Source organism: Emys orbicularis, chromosome 1, assembly GCF_028017835.1.
Source record: "Emys orbicularis isolate rEmyOrb1 chromosome 1, rEmyOrb1.hap1, whole genome shotgun sequence".
In the NCBI taxonomy this organism is placed as follows: Eukaryota; Metazoa; Chordata; order Testudines; family Emydidae; genus Emys; species Emys orbicularis.
Window position 1 is genome coordinate 101,355,586 of NC_088683.1, and position 23,150 is coordinate 101,378,735.

Below are 23,150 nucleotides of genomic sequence, written 5' to 3' on the forward strand. Positions count from 1 at the left end.
CTACTCCTGTCAACTTTAGCATCACAACCAGATCCGGCAAACTATCAGTGTGATTGGTGCGATACTAAAACTTCCCCTAAAACAATTGTGGAGGAAAGAGCTGCTGTAGTTTCTAGAGTCTCCTAGTAACTCTTGTGATGGAAGGTCAGACTATGTGAGAGTGGTAGCTGAATTCCAATATAGGGTACATCTGCACTGCAAAAAAAGGTGTGTTCTTAACCCAGGTAAGCTAACCTGTCTTAGATGACTCATATTAAAATATCCATGAAGACACAGTAACTCTGCTTTTACCTCAGGTTAGCAGCTTGAGTTCAACCCCTGGTTGTCCTTTAGGCTTTAATGCAAGCTGTTAACCCTTGTTAAAAGTTGACTTTGAGTCCTCACTGCTGTTTTAACCTGACTTAGCTAGTGTGAGTTAGCCAACATGGGTTAAGAACACGCCTTTTTTATTTTTTTGTAGAGTGGCTATATGGCTACTGTCCATACATATTGTAATAAGTTAGCATGTGTACCAGTGGCCTCTGATTAAAGTACACTTGATGGACACAAGTACAGCCATTCTTTCTACTATCTGAGGCACTGGAGCTGCCCTTCACTTTACCGAGGTGGAAGCCAACAGGTGGTGCTTGGGCACCAAAGAGCCAGTGCTCTGATCTCATTGATATTGTACATGTTAATAACAACTATGGATGAAATTCACCCTAAGCAAGAGGACAGCGTATGGGCCACACACCACATAAGTCTCACATAAGCCCTTAAAACACGGCTTAAATAGGACTTAGGTAGACCCTGTGCTGATCCTCTGTATAGGGGTGAATGTCCCTTATATGAATAACTATAAGTTATTGCTGTGAACAGGGGTATTAACTTTCACACACTGAGATCTGACCTCACACTCACCACCTCTTTTATAATCTGTCAGTCTCGTTACACGCAGGTGGAACCTCATCCTTATAAGTTTTGAAATAAAATGGAAACAACCCATCAGAAGAACAAAATCCCCTTCAGCAGCAGTGAAGGGGAAGGGTCAGAGGAAGATAGTGGGGGGGGGAGGGGTAACCTGCCTTGGTTCTGCCAGTGCTGCCAGCTTTCATTGCTCATTTATCAAGTTTTCTAGCAAGCACCATTGCACTTTCCTCCCATGTTGTCCCTTCTGCCTGGGAAAAGCTCCCTGTGATAATCCACAATGCCCATTACATTGTCCTCCTCCAAATGTCTCCTTACAAGCCTGCTGTTGTGTGAAGCCTACACAACAATGGACAATGGTTGAGCAGCCATTAATGACCACTGCTTATTATACTAATTAAAACTTTTGTACTGTATTACCTTGTGCCCGCCCCTACACCATCAACCCCTTTGTTATATCCACCTGTTGTCTCGCAGGTTAGTTAGACTGTCAGCTCTGGGGCAGGGACTATCTTTTTGTGATATGTCTGTACAGTGCCTAGCAAAGTGGAGCCCTGATTGGGACTTTGAGGTGCTACCGTAATAAAGAGACGTATGGCAGGATGGGTTCTTGTACCGATAGATATTGGACTGAAAAACTATATTAAATAAGGACTTTTTTCCTGCCACAACATTAGAGTTAGTTCGGGGTTCATGGGTTGTTGCAAAGAAATGTGGCCTCCTTATTCTGAGCAACCAGACAAAGGGATCCTTGTTAAAATTTATTAAACAGATAAAAAGAAAAAAAGTTTAAAGATTAAAATATCTGGAAATGAAAGCTTCAATGAACATTAATTTGTGGGGGGGAAATCCTTTTTTTCTCCTTTATTTGCATAAAGCCTTTTAATTAGGGTTTTTACTGAAAGCGCTCTGGTAACACCAAATGTTCTCTTTGGGGAAAGGAAGAGCCAGTTAAATGTTGAATTTTGGCCCCTCAATCATTTTTGTTACAATTAATCTTGCTTTTAGGACAGAGGTGACAAACACACACAGGAGGAAAACTGAAAGGATGGAAAAGAATAGAACTTCTGTATGCACTTGTGCTTCGCTGGCATGCTGCATGCAGGATACAGGGATGGCTCACTCAGCCTCTGAATCCTGGCTTACTTTTCCAGCTGGGGATAACATCTGGCTGGCTAGCCATGGTTTCTTCTCACCAGAACAGGGTGACTCATGCTATTTTAGCCTGCCACGCTGAATAAAGCAATGGTATAAGGCAGAGGAGTCATTTACAAAGCTGGGCAAAGCCCCACAGTTCTGCAATTGGATCTGCAGACTCTATATGCCCATGCCGAGGAACTGCATTGGAGGCAATGGGGTTCCATGTAGGTGCAAGGGTCCACCCAGGCAGTCCTGACTGCAGGATCAGGGCCCAAGTTTGGAACAGAGTAGAGACAAGACCAAAAGGGAAATAGAAAAGAGTGTGTGGTGGGGGGAATAGAATAGGGTGAAATGATACTTCAGAGATGGGGTAGCAGGAATCTAACATCCCAGAGGTTGTATATATAAGCCCTGTGGCCTGAAGTTCTACAGCAGTGGTGTCCAAACTTTTCCTGTCATGCCCCCCTTAGCAGTAATGGAATCTGCCTGCAGCCCTCCCCCCGCCCCCATTACTGTACAGTTGGCTCAGCAGAGGAGCTTGGACTGAAGGTCAGGGCCGGCTCTGGCTTTCTGGCCACCCCAAGCAAAAAAAAAAAAAAAAAAAACCGCGGCGGCCAGAACAGCAAAGCAAAAAAAAAAAAAAACCTGCGGCGCGGCCGGAGCCAGGGTGCAGGGGGACTCCCTGCCCTGCAGATGTGCCCCGGCTAGCGGGGGGGGGGGGAGGGAGAGAAGAGGGGCGGCCAGGGCTTGAGCAGGGCGCTGCCACGCGGCCCCTCCCACCGTGTCCCCTGCCGCTCCGGTCGGCTGGGAGGGAAGGATGCGGGCTGCCCTGCCGGGCTTGCTGCAGGGCGCTCCCGTCCTCCACGCCGCTGCCCCCTACAGGGCGGCCGGAGCGGAACAACAACAACAAAACAAAAACAAAAAACAAAAAACAAAAAAAAAGCGGCTGTGCCACCCTAGGATTGGGCGGAATGCCGCCTCCTACAAGCTGCTGCCCCAAGCACCAGCTTACTCGGCTGGTGCCTGGAGCTGGCCCTGCTGAAGGTGGAGCTGGCCTGGGGGCAGAGAGGAAATGAGGGCAAAGCTGACCTGGGAGTGGAGCGGAGCTGCGGCTGGGGGCAGAGCGAGGCTGGGTGGCGTTCCCTCCCCACCCTCCGTGGGGGCTGGCCTACCCCCTGCCTCACGCCCCCCCAAACGTTCCTGAACAGCCCCACAGTTTGGGGACCACTGTTCTAGAGGGTGAGGCGCTCTCTGCCCCCATCTATTGGTGGACAGGGGAAAGTATACCTACAGAGAAAACGCCATTTGCATAAGCTTTCTGCACAGAATTCTTCCAGTGACACTTTAGGAGTCACTATAACACTATACAAGTGTTGCCAACTCTCATGAGTTTGTCATGAGTCACATGGTAATTATTAAGCAACAGAGGGTCCTGTGGCACCTTTAAGATTAACAGAAGTATTGGGAGCATAAGCTTTTGTGGGTAAGAACCTTGCATCTGAAGAAGTGAGGTTCGTACCCACGAAAGCTTATGCTCCCAATACTTCTGTTAGTCTTAAAGGTGCCACAGGACCCTCTGTTGCTTTTTACAGATTCAGACTAATACGGCTACCCCTCTGATACATGGTAATTATTGTTTTCCTCAAAACCCCCAGCCCTGGAGTCCAGTGGCTATGTGGTGATTTCAGCCTTCATTCTTCAAGAAAAAGTAAGTTTCTAGTCCTTGTGGCGGTGGAGAAAGCTTCAAAATGTGACCCCAGTGCACCGTAAAGGCTCAAAAAGCAGAAGTCAAATAAAAACACCAAATCTATTCTTTTTACATAATCTCATGATTTTAAAGCCAATCTTGTGATTTTTGGTGCGCCTGACTCATGATTTTTGAACATTTGGGATTGGCAAGACTGGTACAGGGACTCATAATTGGTTGGGTAGTGGAAATGAATTGCGAGGGGGCTTCTACCTTGTGTCAAGGAGCACATGGCAATGGTATGGACTCTTCCGGGGAGTCCTATATGATACCGGTTCTTCTCCACTGAGGGTTCTGTCTGTTTCTGATAGGAGATGATACAGAGACAGCTCCTTGTTGAGATGCACTGCAGAGAGGGCTCTCGGCTGAAGCCACAGAGAATAGTAGCAGAGCTGAGTGAACGTATCTGAGGCCCCTCCAACCCAACCACTAAGTAAAACTGGAATCACTGTAGCTGGGTTAGGTGGTGGAGCCTCAGGACAGCACCTAGAAACATTTCCCAAGGGACTGGAGACAGGCCTGCCTAAGTGCACTTTAGGACTTAGGCTATGCTACCCATTGACACCAAACTGTGAATGGGATGTAGCAGATGAAGGATGGGGAAGCGACCTGGTAAATGACAGGTGACTGCCCTGGCCAACCTTGGAGTCCTTCCCCCAGGCGATCAGTGTCCCCCATCAGGTAATCCGCAGCTCGGTCACCAGAATCTGGGGGGTAGCTGACTCATTGTCCAAGGATACTTGAATTTGAGACCCTTGATTAAAGACCTCTGGACCCAAAGATTAATGACCCTTGATTGCCTTGCATGGTTCACGCTCTGTCAATACCTCTTGGAATTTCAGTCCAAGATAGAGACAAAAAGACAACAGGAAAGGGACAGTGCCATCTTACAACCAAAATGGCACTCAGAAAACAAAAGGGAGTTTGTAGTTGAATATAGATATGGAAATATACTAAATCATCACCATTCACAAATATGGTTCATCATGATACGTAATGCACAGGTATGGGTGTGCATCAATAAATCTAAATACATACACCACTGCCTAGCTAGTCCTTCAAAGAGGACATAACATCCTATCACTATGGTCTGCTCAAACACTCCTTTTGGTAGAACCCTGGTATTCTGGGATACAGGGCCCTGAATACTATTCCCTGTGCTGAGTTGGTGACCATAGCACCCTTATATGTATGTGGGTCACACACCTCTGTATTATATAAAATAAAAATCAGCAGGTTTTGAATATTGGCTCTATAACTCCATATCAGTGCTCTTGCAGCGACACAAATTGCTCAAGGTTGACATGAATGATTGATGACATCATGGGAATTCCTGTGTGGGATTATAGCCCCATAATTCACTGTCATCTTTTGTTTCTTCACTATGAATAACAGAGATGCTGCTCAGATGTCACAGATCTCTCTACTAGCTGAATGGTTGAAGTTGCTTCTCTACCTTACTGGGTTGGGGAGCAGCGTACTTTACAAAGAAATGCCCGGAGTTAGATCACTTTAATGTTGTCTATGTGTGGATAGTTTTTAGCCATGGCCAGATTGTCCTTGCTAGATCCATGCACAGAGAGAGCCTTCCACATATGGATTTCCTCCCTCCCTCATAGCAGGGGGGTGTTGGCCTCCTCTAGGGCATTGTTCACGCTCTACTCTGGACCCTGCCAGAGGTGCTCTGCAGGATCAGGTCTGTCTGTATAGGGAAAGGGATGGAGAGTGAGCAAGAAAAGGGAAGGGGAGGAATAGATGGGCCAGAGGTTGGCCCAAAGGGGAACTATATTGTTCCCCATCCAGACTTAGTCTGCATTATTTTTTCATGGAACCCACACCTAGCAGCCCAAGGAGCAGCTCAGGGGGAGTCCTTGTTAGTACTGCTCCAGTGGAGCTATTCTGCCAGGGATCAGAAATGTTAGAGCTGATGCATAGCAATGGGGTTTCTACATGGATAGCTCTGGCCCCGGGGGATCCAGCTGGTTTGGGGGTGGGCCCCATAGCCTATTCCACGGGGGTGGAGAAAGTGCAAACCTGTCACCTGAGAGAACAATCAGGGAGTGTCACAGGGTGGCTGGCCCCTGGAAGTGATGTTGGTCCAGCACTCCTGTGCCAATTAAGATGGTGAGGCAGCACCTAGGGGCTATAAAGGATCAGGGAGAAAGCCAGTGAGTCAGAACAGACTGATTCAGTGAGGGGGAGAGGAATGCTGCTAGAAAACTGGAGAAGTCCTAGAAGGAAGCAAACGGTGGTTCCTGGGGGAAGGCTAAAGGCAGGAGAGCAGCAAGAGGGACTTCTGGGTGGTGTCCCCAAACCAGAAAGCCAAGGCTGGATGGCGGAAGGCAGGAAAAGCAGCAGAGGGAGTTGCTCGCTGGCTGTAATCTGGAGAGCTGTAACCAAGGGCCAGGGAGGGATGAAGGTAGGGGAGCAGGGGAGCTGTAGCCAAGGGCTTACTTGCTGACATCTCCAGGGCTGGAGAGCTGGACCTAGAGGAACGGAGAGAGGGCCAGGGAAGTGAGGGATGCTCCCAGAAGAGAGGCTGTGCGGGTTCCTGCTGGGAAGAACGGGGTTGCATTCCAGTTGAAAGGGCTGTGATGGCGGTCCTGGCACAAGGACAGGAGAGGACTGACAAAGTCTGGGTGAAGTGGAAGGCACCATTGTGTAGGGCGTTGAGGAGTGAGATGTTCTGAGTTTTAATGACTGCTTGCACTGGGATGAGAAATGGACTACAGGTTTGGGACTTGTGTTTTGGACCATTTGGACAATGTTTCATAATAAGCCAGCCCCAAGGAGGTATAGTATTGAGCCAAGAAAGCCGGAAGTGAAGTTACTGGGTCACCTGAGAGGGGAAACTGAGGCAAGTGTGCCTGTCATGCTGCACCCTCTCAGAACCCCCTACTCTGAGACTTTCCACCAGAGCACAGGTGCAAGATACTACCCATGCCTATGGGATTTGGCAGCAGATTACTGAGCTATTGCAATAACTTAGTCTGACATCCACATAAAGAGATCCTCTTATATGACAACGAAGGAGGAAGTAGGTAATTGTACTATGGGGATACCACTGGTAACCAGCCATTTGTAGTTAATCAGAATTATTAATGTGTTAATTTTTTTTCATGACAAGAAGAAAAATGTATTAGGATGCAGCCAGTGGATACAATAAATGCACTGGCATGGGAGACAGGCCATCTCCTGGGGATGCAGATGAGGGAACTTGCAGAGGAGTCATTTAGCAAGTTTGTTTTCAGAGGGAAATGCTGAGTGCAGGAAGTCTGCTGTTGCTCTTAATGTTAAGGCTGGTCAATGCATCCCTTGCTATATTCCTGAGATGGATTGTATTTGAATAGGCTTGGCCTCCATAGCACGTAGCTTAATGCTCCATCTGATGGATGATGTCTCACCGGCAGGATGGCAGCTCCTGCCAGTGCAGCATCTCGCTGATATAGAACAGTGGTGTCAGCACCAGGGAAGAGTCCAGCTCAAGGTGTCCAGCTCTCATGGTCAAACCCTCCTTTAGAAAGAGCAGCAAAGGGCCAGACAGAAAGCAAGCAAAGGAACAGAAAAGAGACATGAGGGAGGAGACAAGAATGGGCCACTTAACAGGCACAGCCTTAGCATTTGTCTGCACTTAGCATGAGTCCTGCATTCAGCCATCCAGGAAGTAGCTGCACCAATGCAAACCTGTACTGTAGCTGTGATTTGTACTGTTGTGGGAGCTCAACCCTGCTTGAAACTGGGGTGCAAACTGTGATTTTCCTTCTCAACACCAGGGGTTTGCATTGATGGCTGAAATCAGGACTAATTCCAAGTGCAGACAAGGCCTTAGAGTTCTGGTAGTCCCAGCAGGGACATCAGTATTAGCTCCTATTCCTCCCACAATTGCATTCATCTTTGCTGTAGCAACTTGGCCCTCCAGCTGAGTCATTAACAAAAAAAAAGCCCATTCCTTTCAAGGTATCCAAAACAAAGGTCTTCACCTTCACCTCAAGCTGGGCCCTGCCCCTCCTTCCTGAGGGTCTGTCGTGTCTCCTGAGCCCTTCCTGGGCTTCTCTGAGTTTCTCCCTACTCTCTATTGAGCAGAAACTCCTGGGAGTCACCATGCTCTCTACGGCCTGTCATGAGACATTCCTCACTTCTTACACCTGGGGAGGCCAGCTAAGTGTGTCACAGGTAGGGCCGGATGCATCTTCCCCTAAAGGGTCAGTCATCTGTGACAGGCCACCCTTGAATTTCTCCTGAAAAGAAGAGTTAGAAGAGACTTGAGTGAGGCATTCATAATTATTTTGGAAATAGTGAGGACTAATCAGTCCCTGCTTTTTATTCTGTCACATAATACAAGAACAAAAGGATACTTAAAATGTAAATTAATAAGCAGTGCATTTAGCTTTCAAATATATTTAGTGAATTGTATAATAATTATAGTATATATAAATAATCCCCCAATTTCCATAAAACTATCTGATAACATTCACCCATAACAATAGTTCATTCCCCGTTCAGCTTTTAGCATTTTGAATTCTTTCGAAGCCAATGGGAGTTTGTGGGCTGGGGGTTCTAAGAGACTGTATATTTAGAACAAATACAAGGAAGTGCTACTTTATGCAGCGTACAGTCTCCCTCTGGAATTCACTACCACAAGAGGTTATCAAGACAAACGCAGAGGCTGGGTATGGAAAAACCACCCCACACTGAATAATTTTATGACCATTAGCAACATTTGTCTCTATGCAAGCTCAGATAATTATAATGCTAATCATATCTCATGCTTCAGAGCATAAAATGATTGCCTGCAGAGGTTAGGAAGGCCTGAGAGAGTTTCCATACAAGGAGAGATTAAAAAGGACTAACATTATTTAATTTGGCCACATTTGACATGGCCAAAACTGAGCTGCTGATTTTTTTCCTTTAAAATTCTCCCCTTTCTCTGTAGACAGAACCACTCTCCTCCCTGTCAACGAGGCCCATAGCCTGGCATCATCTTTGGCATCTTCCCCTCTTTCGTCCCTCACATCCAGCCTGTGTTTGAATTCTGAATCTTTTCCCTCCAAAATATTTCTAAGATCTGACCTCTCTGTCCACATGGGGGGGAAAACCTCCCCTCAAGGCCTTTATCCTCTCCAGTTTTCATTACTGCAGCCTTGTTGCTTCCTTAACTGATTATCCAAATGTTCAAATGACTAAACAAAGCAAACTCCTCCCTTCAAAAAAAATGTAAGCTTATTCTGCACATCCGCCTTTGCTAAGAATTGTGGTATCTTGTCACTGTGTCCACTGCCTCTCCTCCCTCATTCCCATCCCCCGTTTTGTCGCCCCTTCATTGCATTAGTATGTCACATATGGCCAGAGTCTGATAACCTTACTCATGATGAATGGTATACTCCTCCACCCCATTGATTTCAATGGGGTTACTTGTGCAGTAACATGCTACTCGATGTAAGAAAGGGTGTCAAAATCTGGCCCTTAAGGCAACATTGTTGATTGAGGGGTAAGGGGCCCCTTTACTCCTATGCCAGCTGCCCATATTTAGGGTATCAGCACAGTGAGGAAAGCAGCCTCCAACCTCCATGCAAGTGCAAGGGAAATGGGTAAAGATTTTGCCAGTACTGATGTGCTAAAGTAAGCTACACCAGGTGAAGGGCTGGCACAGCAAGGGGAGAAGCAGGGACTGGATGTTGGTTCTCCGAGTCACAACCTGCTCTCTGATCTGCTCCTGGGACAGCACAATTTTATGCTGCCCCATAGCTGGGGCATGTGGCAAAGCGATGATTGAGCCCTGAGACTATCAACTCCTCAGGATCCTGTGCTATTTATTTGCACTGTGAGGCATCCAGCACGCTTTAGGACACTGTAAAAGAAAATAAACAATAATAATAATAACTTGGAAAGTAGAAGAGTAAAAGGGTATGTCTACACTACGGGATTAATCCGAATTTATATAATTCGAATTTGGGAAACAGATTGTATAAAGTCAAATGCATGCGGCCACACTAAGCACATTAATTCGGCGGTGTGCGTCCATGTACCGGGGCTAGCGTCGATTTCTGGAGCGTTGCACTGTGGGTAGCTATCCCATAGCTATCCCATAGTTCCCGCAGTCTCCCCCGCCCATTGGAATTCTGGGTTGAGATCCCAGTGCCTGATGGGACAAAAAACATTGTCGCAGGTGGTTCTGGGTACAGCCTCACCCCTCCCTCCCTCCCTGCATGAAAGCAACGGACGGCAGACAACCATTTCGCGCCTTTTTTCCTGGGTGAACACTGCAGACTCCATACCACGGCAAGCATGGAGCCCGCTCAGCTCCAGACAGCAGTCATGAACATTGTAAACACCTTGCGCGTTCTCGTGGAGTTTATGCTGAGCCAGGACCAGAAAAACGAGGCGAGGAGGCGGCGGCGGCGGCAGCGCAGCGACAAGCGTGATGAGGACATGGACATGGACATGGACATGGACACGGACACAGAATTCTCTCAAACCGCGGGCCCCGGTGCTTTGGAGATCATGGTGTTAATGGGGCAGGTTCTATCCATGGAACGCCGATTCTGGGCAAGGGAAACAAGCACAAACTGGTGGGACCGCATAGTGTTGCAGGTGTGGGATGATTCCCAGTGGCTGCGGAACTTTTGCATGAGTAAGGGCACTTTCATGGAACTTTGTGACTTGCTGTCCCCTGCCCTAAAACGCCAGAATACCAAGATGAGAGCAGCCCTCACAGTTGAGAAGCGAGTGGCGATAGCCCTGTGGAAGCTTGCAACGCCAGACAGCTACCGGTCAGTCGGGAATCAATTTGGAGTGGGCAAATCTACTGTGGGGGCTGCTGTGATGCAAGTAGCCAAAGCAATCACTGAGGTGCTGCTACGAAAGGTAGTGACTCTGGGAAATGTGCAGGTCATAGTGGATGGCTTTGCTGCAATGGGATTCCCTAACTGTGGTGGGGCGATAGATGGAACCCATATCCCTATCTTGGCACCGGAGCACCAGGGTACCCAGTACATAAGCCGCAAGGGGTACTTTTCAATGGTGCTGCAAGCACTTGTGGATCACAAGGGACGTTTCACCAACATCAACGTGGGCTGGCCGGGAAGGGTTCATGACGCTCGCGTCTTCAGGAACACTACTCTGTTTAAAGGGCTGCAGCAAGGGACTTACTTCCCGGACCAGAAAAGAACCGTTGGGAATGTTGAAATGCCAATAGTTATTCTTGGGGACCCAGCCTACCCCTTAATGCCATGGCTCATGAAGCCATACACAGGCAGCCTGGACAGGAGTCAGGAGCTGTTCAACTACAGGCTGAGCAAGTGCAGAATGGTGATAGAATGTGCATTTGGCCGTTTAAAAGGTCGCTGGCGATCGTTACTGACTCGCTCAGACCTCAGCCAAACCAATCTCCCCATTGTTATTTCTGCTTGCTGTGTGCTCCACAATCTCTGTGAAAGTAAGGGGGAGACCTTTATGGCGGGGTGGGAGGCTGAGGCAAATCGCCTGGCTGCTGATTACGTGCAGCCAGACACCAGGGCGATTAGAAGAGCACACCAGGAAGTGCTGTGCATCAGAGAAGCTTTGAAAACCAGTTTCATGACTGGCCAGGCTACAGTGTGAAATATCTGTTTGTTTCTCCTTCATGAAAATCCACCCCCTTTATTGACTCATTCTCTGTAAGGAACCCACCCTCCCCCTTCCCCCAGCTTGCTTTCAAACCAAATAAAGTCACTATCGTTTAAAAATCATTTATTCTTTATTCATAGATTATAAAAAGAGGGAGGGAACCTGGGTGGGGTTTGGGAGGAGGGAAGGAAAAGGCCACTAAAAAAAGGTTAAAAAAATGACAGCCTTTTGCTTGGGCTGTCCACTGGGGTGGAATGGGAAGGTGTACGGAGCCTCCCCCCCCCCCACGTTCTTACATGTCTGGGTGAGGAGGCTATGGAACATGGTGATGGGGGAGGGGGGTTATACAGGGGCTGTAGCGGCACTCTGTTATCCTGCTGCCGTTCCTGAAGCTCCACCAGACGCCGGAGCATGTCTGTTTGCTCACGCAGCAGCCCCAGCGTTGCATCCTGCCTCCTCTGATCTTCCTGCCGCCACCTCTCATCTCGAGCGTCTCTCCTCACGTTGGTCCCTCCTGTCCTCACGTTGGTCCCTCCTGTCCTCACGTTCACTGGCTTCTTTCCTATACTTTGAAACCGTGTCCTTCCACTCATTCAGATGAGCTCTGTCACTGCGGGTGGATTCCATGATTTCTGCGAACATATCGTCTCGCGTCTTCTTTTTCCGACGCCTTATCTGTGATAGCCTTCGGGACGGAGGAGGGAGGCTTGAAGAATTTGCAGCTGCTGGAGGGAGGGAAAAAAGGAGAGAATTTTTTAAAAAGATACATTTTGCAGAACAATGCTTATACTCTTTCATGGTGACCAACACTATTCACATTACATAGCACATGTGATTTCTGTGCAAGGTCGCATTTTGCCTCTTAATATTGAGTGCCTGTGGCTTTGCTGCTAGAGATCACAGACGCAGGTCCGGGCAACAGAATTCGGCTTGCATGCAGCCATGGTAAGCCATTGTCTTTCGGCTTCTGCGCCCTCCTTTCCCACATACCAAGCAAAGCCCGTTGAGTGCTGCGGTTTTCCTGTTAACCTTCAGCAGCAGAAAACAAACTAACCCCCCCCCCATCCAATTCTCTGGATGATCGCTTTATCCCTCTCCCCACCACGTGGCTGGTATCAGGGAAGATCCCTGCAGGAACCAAACTAACACCCCCCACCCTGCCATGAATTCTCTGGGATGATTGCTTTACCCCTCCCCCCACCGCGTGGCTGGTATCAGGGAAGATCCCTGCTAGCCAAACGCGAAAAGCTCTGGGCCAATTCCCCCCACCTCCTGCGCTTGGCTAACTGCAGGGAAGGATTTCTTTTCAGCCACATGCAAACAGCCCAGTAGGAACGGCCACCTTTGTCCCCTTAATTAAATTCCCGTATTTCAACCAGGTTACCATGAGCGATATCACTCTCCTAAGGATTACACAGCAAGATAAAGAACGGATGTTGCTTGAATGCCAGCAAACACCGGGACCATACGCTGCCAGGCTTTGTCATGCAATGATACCAGATTACTTGCTGCAAGCATGGCGCGGTCAAGTGTCCTACCATGGAGGACGGAATAAGGCTGCATTGCCCAGAAACCTTGTGGCAAGGCTTTTGGAGTACCTCCAGGAGAGCTTCATGGAGATGTCCCTGGAGGATTTCCACTCCATCCCCAGACACGTTAACAGACTTTTCCAGTAGCTGTACTGGCTGCGAATGCATCCCAAGTCCTCAGGGCAAAGTAATCATTAAAAATCCTTGCTTTTAAAACAAGTTTTATATTTTAAAAGGTAAACTCACCTGAGGTCCCTTCCATGGGGTCGTGGTCTTGGATACTGGGTTGGGAGGGTACTTCAGTCAGGCTGAGAAAAAGATCCTGGCTGTTGGGGAGAACGGAGTGCTGGGTGCTCTCTGCAAGCTCGTCCTCCTCCTCCTCCTCCTCTTCCCCATCCACAGAATCCTCAGGTGTAGCTGATGAGATTATCCCCGCCTGGGAATCCACGGTCAGAGGTGGGGTAGTGGTGGCAGCCCCCCCTAGAATTGCATGCAGCTCGGCGTAGAAGCGGCATGTCCGCGGCTCTGACCCGGAGCGACCGTTTGCCTCCTTTGTTTTTTGATAGGCTTGTCTGAGCTCCTTGACTTTCACGCGGCACTGATCTGAGTCCCTATTGTGGCCTCTCTCCATCATGCCCTTGGAGATTTTTTCAAAAGTTTTGGCATTTCGTCTTTTTGAACGAAGTTCTGCTAGCACTGAATCCTCTCCCCATATAGCAATCAGATCCAGTACCTCCCGTACGGTCCATGCTGGTGCTCTTTTTCGATTATCGGCCTGCATGGTTACCTGTGCTGATGAGCTATCTGTGGTCACCTGTGCTCTCCACGCTGGGCAAACAGGAAATGAAATTCAAATGTTCGCGGGGCTTTTCCTGTCTACCTGGCCAGTGCATCCGAGTTCAGATTGCTGTCCAGAGCGGTCACAATGGTGCACTGTGGGATAGCTCCCGGAGGCCAATACCATCGAATTGCGGCCACACTACCCCTAATTCGAAATGACAAAATCGATTTTGGTGCTACTCCGCTCGTCGGGGTGGAGTACAGAAATCGATTTTAAGAGCCCTTTATTTCAAAATAAATGGCTTCGTTGTGTGGACGGGTGCAGGGTTAATTCGATTTAACGCTGCTAAATCCGAATTAAAGTCATAGTGTAGACCAGGCCAAAGAGGCTATAATGATGGTTTATAAAATAAGGAATGTTAGAAAGAAGGCTATGCAAGTGCTCCTAGGGCGTGTCTACACTGCCCCACAATTTGGAGTAGGGGTGTATGAATAGCGGTGTGCACCAAAGTGCTGCACTATAACTCCTCCATGTGAACACTGCAGCCACGAACTCATGTAGACCTGTTTAAAGAGTACTACATTAGTGCAAACTAAGGACCTTTAAGTTCATGCCTGCAGTGTCTACATGGAGGAGTTACAGCCCAGCACTTTGCAGTGTGCTGCAAGTCACACCCCCGTAGTGTGAAGACAATACATTTCAAATGGATAACAGGTAATATTGTTTACACAAGGTATAATTAAACTGCGATATTCACTGCTCCAGGAGACTATTGAGACAGATGACTTTTTAGGCTCAAGAAAAGACTGGGCATTTATATACTTCAGAAGAACATCTGCAGGGTTTGTAGCTAAAATAAAATTACAAGGACTATCAATCCTCATGCTTCAGGACATGATTATATGCTAAGATCAGGAAGAATTTTTCCCCAGGGTACAGCAGTACACAGTTAAGGGCATTATAGGCCACTGATGGTGACAGGATATCTTATTAGATAGTCTTCCAGTCTGTCCCAGTATGCCAATTGCTCTGTTCCTGTGTAATGTTTTTATTTTAAAAGGACAGCATAATGTCCACTGACCATGGGGGGCCCCTCAAGACCAACTGGCAGAGGGCCCGCCATACTGTAACTCATCTCAGGCCTGACAAACTTATTACTCCAACACACTGCTGTCATAATTGTGACAAAGTTCCTCCTCTATCTTGGTGGGTCCTGCGCTTACTGGCGGATTTTCTTGCCTCAGAGATTCACCATGTGGGTTGGGGAACAGCCCAGAGACCTTCCCCTCTGGAAGAACCCACAGTCCAGGTCAATTGGGAGGTTTGGGGGGGGGACCCAGGCCCGCCCTCTACTCCGGGTTCCAGCCCAGGGCCCTGTGGATTGCAGCTGTCTATAGTGACTCCTGTAACAGCTGCATGACAGCTACAACTCCCTGGGCTACTTCCCCATGGCCTCCTCCAAACACCTTCCTTATTATCACCACAGGACCTTCCTCCTGGTGTCTGATAACGCTTGTACTCCTCAGTCCTCCAGCAGCACACCCTCTCACTCTCAGCTCCTTGTGCCTCTTGCTCCCAGCTCCTCACACTCACACCACAAACTGAAGTGAGCTCCTTTTAAAACTCAGGTGCCCTGATTAGCATGCCTTAATTGATTCTAGCAGCTTCTTCTTAATTGGCTCCAGGTGTCCTAATTAGCCTGCCTGCCTTAACTGGTTCTAGCAGGTTCCTGATTACTCTAGTGCAGCCCCTGCTCTGGTCACTCAGGGAACAGAAAACTACTCATCCAGTGACCAGTATATTTGCCCTCTACTAGACTCCTGTACCCCACTGGTCTGGGTCTGTCACATAATATATATCTCAACAGTATCATGTAAAATATCATAGGTAAACTGGTGGCACGCTGGTCCTAAAAATCATTGTGTGACATATATATGAGTTGTATACAAAGAGTTATAAGAGTGTGCTGGAAATATGTTCTTAAACTGTGTTTGGGATGCAGTGCATAAGCCCCAGCCTGCCTTAGACAAATGAATGTGTATTTACTTGTCTGACTGGCTTGATCACCAGCAGAGGACAATAGAAGCACATTTACATATAAGGTAAACAAAGCCATCAAGCTTACAATTGAGGGTGAAGACCACTTAATGATCACACCAGGAGACAGAATCTGCATCCCAGGAAACCCTCCTGGCTCTTGAAACAGGGACAAGAAATGTTGGATCATATAAGGGGCGGGGGCGGGGGCGGGGGGGGGGGGGGGACAGACATTTGGGTTATCAGTCACCTGAGAGAACAAAGAAGCCAGAACTTTGTATCTGTGAAAGATGGGTCCTTCTGCTAAACAGGCTAGAGAATGCTGACAATTTGAAGCAAGTAAGAATCTGTTAGGCAAAACTATATCTTGCTAGAATTAAACTTTAGATGCTAAAAAGCATGTTGTTTTGTTTGTAACCCTTTTATATCTTTTTCACTCTCACTTGAAATCATTTAATCTATGCTCTTTGTCAATAAACTGATTCTTAGTTTTCCTACAGACCATCCCAGTCCTATGTATTAAGGTGGAGTGTATAACCCCTGCTGAGCTAACAAGCTGGTGTATGTACTGGCTCTTTGGAGGCAGCAAACTTGGTGTTACCTCTGTGAGTGTCCAGTAAGAGGGACTGGGCACTGCAGCAGAGATGATTTTGAGGAGACTCTGGGTTGGAAGCAGAGGCGCCAACTTTGTCATTTGCCAGGGGGTGCTCAACCCCCCACTCTGCCCCAGCTCCCACCCCCACTCCACCCCTTCCCCCAAACCCCCACCCCTGCCCCGCCTCTTCCCCCCCCTGTCCCTTCCCCCAGTGCCTCCTGCACACTGCTGAACAGCTGCTTGCAGTGGGCAGGAGGAACTGTGGGTAAGGGGGAGGAGCTGATCCACGGGGCTGCCGGTGGGTACTGAGCACCCACTATTTTTTTTCCATGGGTGCTCTAGTCCCGGACCACCCACAGAGTTGGCGCCTATGATTGGAATGGCTGTTGGTGTCACCCTGCAAGGAATAACTGGACTGGTGGAAGCCAAGGTGAGACCATTGTGCCTTAAGCATGCTGCTGATGTCAAGGCTCTGAGCCAGAGGTGCACAACACAGAGCCACCCAAGATTACAGGGCAGGTGGTGACAAAACATCTTACTCATCTGGGTGATCCCCAAAGCATCAAAGTCCACAATTCAGCGGCGCATTTAAGCATGTGCTGAAGTTCTATTGAAATCAATGGGACTTAAACCCATGCTCAGATTTAAGCACATGCTTAAGTACTTTGCTGAATAAGGATGGCATTAAACACATGCTTATACTTAAGAGCTTGCTGAATTTGGACTGATGTTTCAATGGCAAATCCTACGCAAAACAAATGTAGAAATTACTATGTCTATGCTTCAACAACTGATCTTTCAGAAAGACACTGCAATGTGCTGCTAGTCCTCTAATAATCTCAGCCTCTGATCTTTAACCCTTGTGAATTCAGCCTTGTAATTCTGACAGGTAACTATAATAATGTACACAGACATAAATGTAATGTTCTGAAACAGTGTCACTTTGTTTTCATCCCTGGGCTTCTTTTGGTGTGTAGAAAAGGAAGCTTTGCCCTGTGCATTATTCTTCTCTATACGAACCTCAGTCTACTAGTTCATCTTGCATTTCTAGGGAAAGGAGAGGGAGGAAATGGGGACCTCTTTGAAGTTTTAAACTTTCCCGTTAAAGTTGGAAGCCCATCACTTCTTATAGACCTTTCTTGTTAGAAAAATAGCTGCTCAGTCCCTGCTGATTTCCAGAGTTCAGAGCAGAGATGAGAACATTCAGAGGAAGGAAAGTGCAGATCAGTCTTGCTGTAAAGCCAGGCTGTTAAAACAATACTTTCAGTGTTATTGACACTAGCCATGTGGAAAGGGGCTTCACTTGGATAAGGTCATATGAAAGCAGCTTGAGTGCTCTTCAAAGCCTTCAGAGGTTTCTGGTGCAGGGCACTGATTAATGCATTTCACAGATGTAGGAGAGCATTGCTTTGGTGGGACTAATGGACAGACAACCCTGAGTGTCCCACTTTTTGCAGCCTGTCATATTAATTAGTTAAAAGGCCACTCAAGGTATTTTTCATAGTTTTGAGGAGAAGGTCCTCTCTTACTCCCTATTTTCCCTATTAGCTGTCCTTCCTCTAAGCTCTACATCAGACCAATCCATTGTTCCAGAAGGGCTGCATCTGACTTTTACCAGTTTTTCATCAGCGCTGCTTCTGGGATGTCTGGAAGAGTTTCACTCAAGTGCAACATGGGGCATTCCCTTTTCCCGAGGGCTGAATGTGCTGCCTGAGCAATGCTCTTAAGAACCTACCCAAATCCCATTGAAATCAATGGAGCCTTTCCACTGACTGTCACAGGAGCTGGAACGAGGCATTTAAAAATAATAAATAATTAAGTTAGGTCTTACATAGCAACAAGATAAATTAGCAGCACTTAAGAGCACACAGAAATAGCAAACTAAGATCCAGTTTGTAAATGATAGCGGTGTTCCTCAGTAACAGCACAAGCTAATTTTCTCTTATCCCCGGTCTTTAACTTGAGAACTGTAGATGCTGTCTACCCCTTAGTATCCTGACCAGCTGCATTTTGACCAGCTGTTTGCTCCCAAGAAGGGCTAATGTTTAAGCTTAATGTGACAAGTGATTTGGGTGCCTCAGATTTTGTGTGCCCAGCCTGAGACACTTTAAAGGGGCCTGATTGTCAGGAAGAGCTGAGCACCCATCCTGTGAAAATCAGGTCCTTTGAAGGTGTCTCAGGTTGGGCACTCAAAAATGGAGGTACCCAAAATCACTAGTCACTTTTGAAAATCTTGGCCTCAGGTTTTCTCTGTCTACTCACCCGATAAACATGAGATTCTGCTTCCATTCAAGACTCCCTTTCCCCTTTGGAAAATGCTAGTACCCATAGGCGCCAACTCCGTGGGTGCTTTGGGGCTGGAGTACCCACAGAAAAAAATAGTGGGTGCTCAGCATCCACCAGCCACCTGCCAATCAGCTGTTTGGCAGCAGGCAGGAGGCACTGGCGGGAGAGGGTGGAGTGGGGGTGGGAAGGGGTGGAGAGAGGGTGGGTAGAGCAGGGGTGGGAAGAGGCAGGAGGGGGCGGGGCCTTGGAGAGGGGGCAGGGAGGGGTGAGAAGAGGCGGAGCGAGGGTGGGGCATTGAGGTAAGGGGCGGAGTGGAGGTGGGGCCTCAGGGAGGAGTCGGGGTGGATCACCCACCCAGAGAGAAGAAAGTCAGCGCCTGTGTTAGAACCAGTATGTTGTCAGTTTCCTTGCAACCATAACATTCTCCGCAGCTGGCATAACATTCTCTGGCACATACATGCTGATTAAACTTCAGGCTATAGGCAGACAGAAAGACAACTGGATGTTACTATAAACAATGGGCCAAATCTTCATAGACTCATGGATGTTGAAGCCAGAAGAGACCATCATAATCACCTAGTCTGACCTCCAAGTGTTATACTAGTTTACACCAGCTGAGGATCAGACACAATATCTAGATAATGAAAAGGTAGCTTTAAAAGAACTCTAGAGTACATAGAACTGGGAAGACTTTCTCCAATAAGAACTGAACAATTTTAAGAAAGGTCAAATTTGAGGCTTAAAAATCATGACGGTGTCCATGTAAGCTATAGGACTCTCCATATTGAAGGAATGTTATCAGTCTACCCAGGGCCTAAATTCTCAGAGATTATTTCAAGAAGCCCCCCATGCTCTTCCCCCATTCGGGGCTCCAGGCTTCAGCTGCGGGACCAGGGGTCTCAGGGCTTTAGCCCCGGTGGGGGGAAGGCGTGCCAGGGCTCAGGGCTACACCCCCGTGGTATGCGCCAGGGCTTGGGATTTCAACCCTGTGGGAGGCACTGGAGCGTGGGGCTTCTGCGCTGCAGGACATGGCGGGGCTCAGACTTTCAGCTCCGTGGGAGGTGCCGGGGCTCCCGCAGGTTTGACAATATTTACCAGCACTCCGCTCGGGGTGGCTCTGGTTGAATTCAAGCCCTGAGTCTACCTAGGATTTGTGGTAAAGTATAAGTCTGTAGAGCAAGTGTTTTCACTAACCTAGGAGTTTTTATGAAAGGAGACAAGTGATATTGCTGCCAGAAATGTAGGCGGTGGAAATTGGTCATAACCAAACAAACTAGACTTTGGCATTCTAGCTTCCTACCACCTCACTCCTGCCTGACAACAAAGGCTTGTCACCACCAGATGGACTAGAGTAGGCCGTTAAAGAGGACAAAAGACTTAGTTGTTTACTCTCACCCCACGAAGATGAGTCTTGCAAATGAATTCCTCCCATCAGCTGAGTTTGCAGCTCAAAGCAGAAGGGGGTGAAAGGGAATAAAAACCCTTAAAAAGGAGGAACTCTATCTTTATGCTGCTTGCACTCAAGAGGCACAGATTACTAGGCATAAGCAAAAGATCCCTATTGCTTAGCCTGAGTTGGCCCTAAAGGATATATAGAGCTTGCTTATCATAGAAGCTTCTACTATGTTTTGAAACTTAAGAATGTAATTCATTTGTGTATCTATGTTTACCTGCTTTAACCTTGTAAATAACTCCCATTTCCTTTTCCTATTTAATAAATATTTAGATAGTTTATTATAGGATTGGCTACAAGCATTGTCTTTGCTGTGAGATCTAAAGTGCAATTGACCTGGGGTGAGTGACTGGTCCTTTGGGACTGGAAGTAACCTGAATATTACTGTGATTTGTAATGTAATGGATCATCTATCATGAAGGTAGGCTTACCTGGGTGGTAAGACAGATCTGAGTCCTCGAGGGGATTGTCTGTGACTCCATTTTAAGGCTGTTATAGCATCTGAGGAGTTTGCACTTGATAATTGGCTGGTGAAATCTAAGTACAGAACTCATGACCAGTTTGCGGTTTGTGTCTTGGTTCTTAACAGTTTGCCCTGAGAGGTTGGTACTCACTCTCTTAAGCCACTGCAGGACCACATGACATTTTCTTTTTTTAAGCAAGTACCTCAGAGCTAGTAGGGTTAATACCACAAACAAATCTGCGGCAATGGTACTTGGCAACCTACATATGAATGGGCAGACATGCAGGATAAGCAACAAGAGCACCTCAGGGTTAAACAAAAGTGTTATTCCTCTCCATCCTCAGTGCCCAAATAAAGGCCGCAATGCTTCTGTCAGCCACTTATAACCCTTGGGGAATGCAGATATACAGTCTTATACACTGACTTTCTCCTAAGTTGGCAGCCTGTGACATTTCAGTGCTCTAAGAGTTAATGTTCAACACAAGGGAAAAATATTTATCTCATGGTGTGGAGGACAAATTGAATTTGCAGTGGCTATGGAGGTCGTCATTCTTCAAATGGACCTAGCATGGGTCTTCCATAAAGAGAAACATATTTTTTGCTGCAGATTCATCTGGAAAGGTTATTATTAGGGAATGGGAGTTGGGGGGAGGGTGTTTTAAAATGCAGCGATGTAATTTATCATGACTAGATTTTGTTAGCAAAGAGTTTAGACAGTTTCTGTTACTGCAACCTAATAAGTCATTTTACCAGTACATTTTATTTCCTCAGATACTGACATCTCAGCAACCTTCTTCCCTTCTGAGTAGCAAATGGCAGGAAAACAACTGACAAATAAATAGAAATCATTGGTTGTGAACTTACTGAAATTGCATATTCCAACTGGAAGCCTTGGTTAATGCAGTGCAGCAGTAAAGTGGTGTCCATTAAAGGAATATAGAAATCTCTCTGTCAGCATGTACTGTATATAGAAAGGTTAATTGGCAATAGGGGGATAGAGCATGAAATCCTATCCCTGTTGCTTAGCGATGGGCTAAACTGGTTTCAGTGTATCTGAAATGGCCGATCTTGGGGGTTCTTACAGAATGGGACATGGATCAAATCCATTTCTGATTTTGGTTTTGCAAGATCAAAGCCTACCCTCGTGCAGTTCATCTCCACTATTAATAGCTAATTATCTATTTATTTGACAATTTATTTTTCAGTGTTTTCCACCACTGAGTCCCTGAACACAGGTACACTAACAAAATGAGATAAGCTGTAATATATTTACTGGACTGAAAGCCTTTAACATTACCAGACTAGCACCATGCTCTGATGGTCAATAAACTTTGTTCCTATTAGAGCAGTAGAGAGGCAAATTCCAGAGTCGAAGGCCCTCCAACAAGAGTGCCCTGCAGCCAGCCCTCAAATCTAGGGAATGTATGAAGAAATGCCTGAGCTTCTCTCAAGTGCTATGATGGCATGTAAAGAGAAAAATGATCTTTAAAGGTAAATCAAGGCCCACATCATGAATGGCTTGGTGGATCAAAAACAGCTTCCTGAATTTCCCCCAGAAGCTGATAGGAAGCAGTGCACACAGTGGAGGAGAAATGTGTGGTGTTCTCTATGGCTATCATTGCGAAGTAAGAAGACAGACATGTTCTGTACTAGATGAAGCTTACAAACAATCCTATGTAGAGCACATTGCATTCATTTAAACCGGAATGTCTCAGCCTGAGTAACTGCACCAAAAGTTCATCCCTTTTTGTCAAATGCCAATGGAGAAAAATGTTTCTGTTCATGGCTAAACCTGGGAATCCAGGGCTAATTGGAGGTCCAGAGGCATCCCCAGATCACAAACCTCATTAGCAAATGGTGGGACTCCTCCTCAATAATGGGGAAGACACCATCCCTGCCACAACCCACAGATAATTCTGCAGACTTACCAGAAACAGGAGGGGGAGCTCTGTCTGAGCCAACCACGGAGAAGGAAGAGCTCTGAGGGAACACTATTTACCCAAGCCAAGGGTTGGAGGCTTTTAGCAGAACAATGGGAGCTATGCTTCCCACTGCCTCTTACTTTAACCCCTGGATTCAGCTAACGCTCTCTCATCCTGGATCATACTTGGCCAAGCACTAGGAAACCAAGAGAAATCACATCCTCACAGGCTGGTGAAAAGCTGATGTAAAGCTGCATGTTAGCTGCATATTGCTAGCACTGCACCTAAGCTTGTTTGGCAATTTTCTGTTGAAAAAAATGTGTCAATGGAAAACGGGGGTTTGGGGTAAATGAGAATTTTTGCAGAAAGTGTCTGCTTTCTGTGTTTTCTTGTTCTTGTTTTTGGTGGGGGCGGGGGTTAAGGACAACTGAAAGCCAAACTTTATTTGGGTTTTGGAGGAAATTTTTCAGTTTTTGGGTGATAAAAAGTGAAGCAAAATTATGATTTTCAGTGCTTTAAAGAAAAATGAAAATAATAAAATTTCTAAAAACACGACATTTTTCTTTTTTGTAGAATCTTTTTTTTGGGGGGGGAGTGGGGAAGGAAGCCAGTTTTGCAACCAGCTCTGTCAGCACCCCAGTTATCTCACTGTCTCTGTTAGTGCCTTCACATATACAGGGAACGAG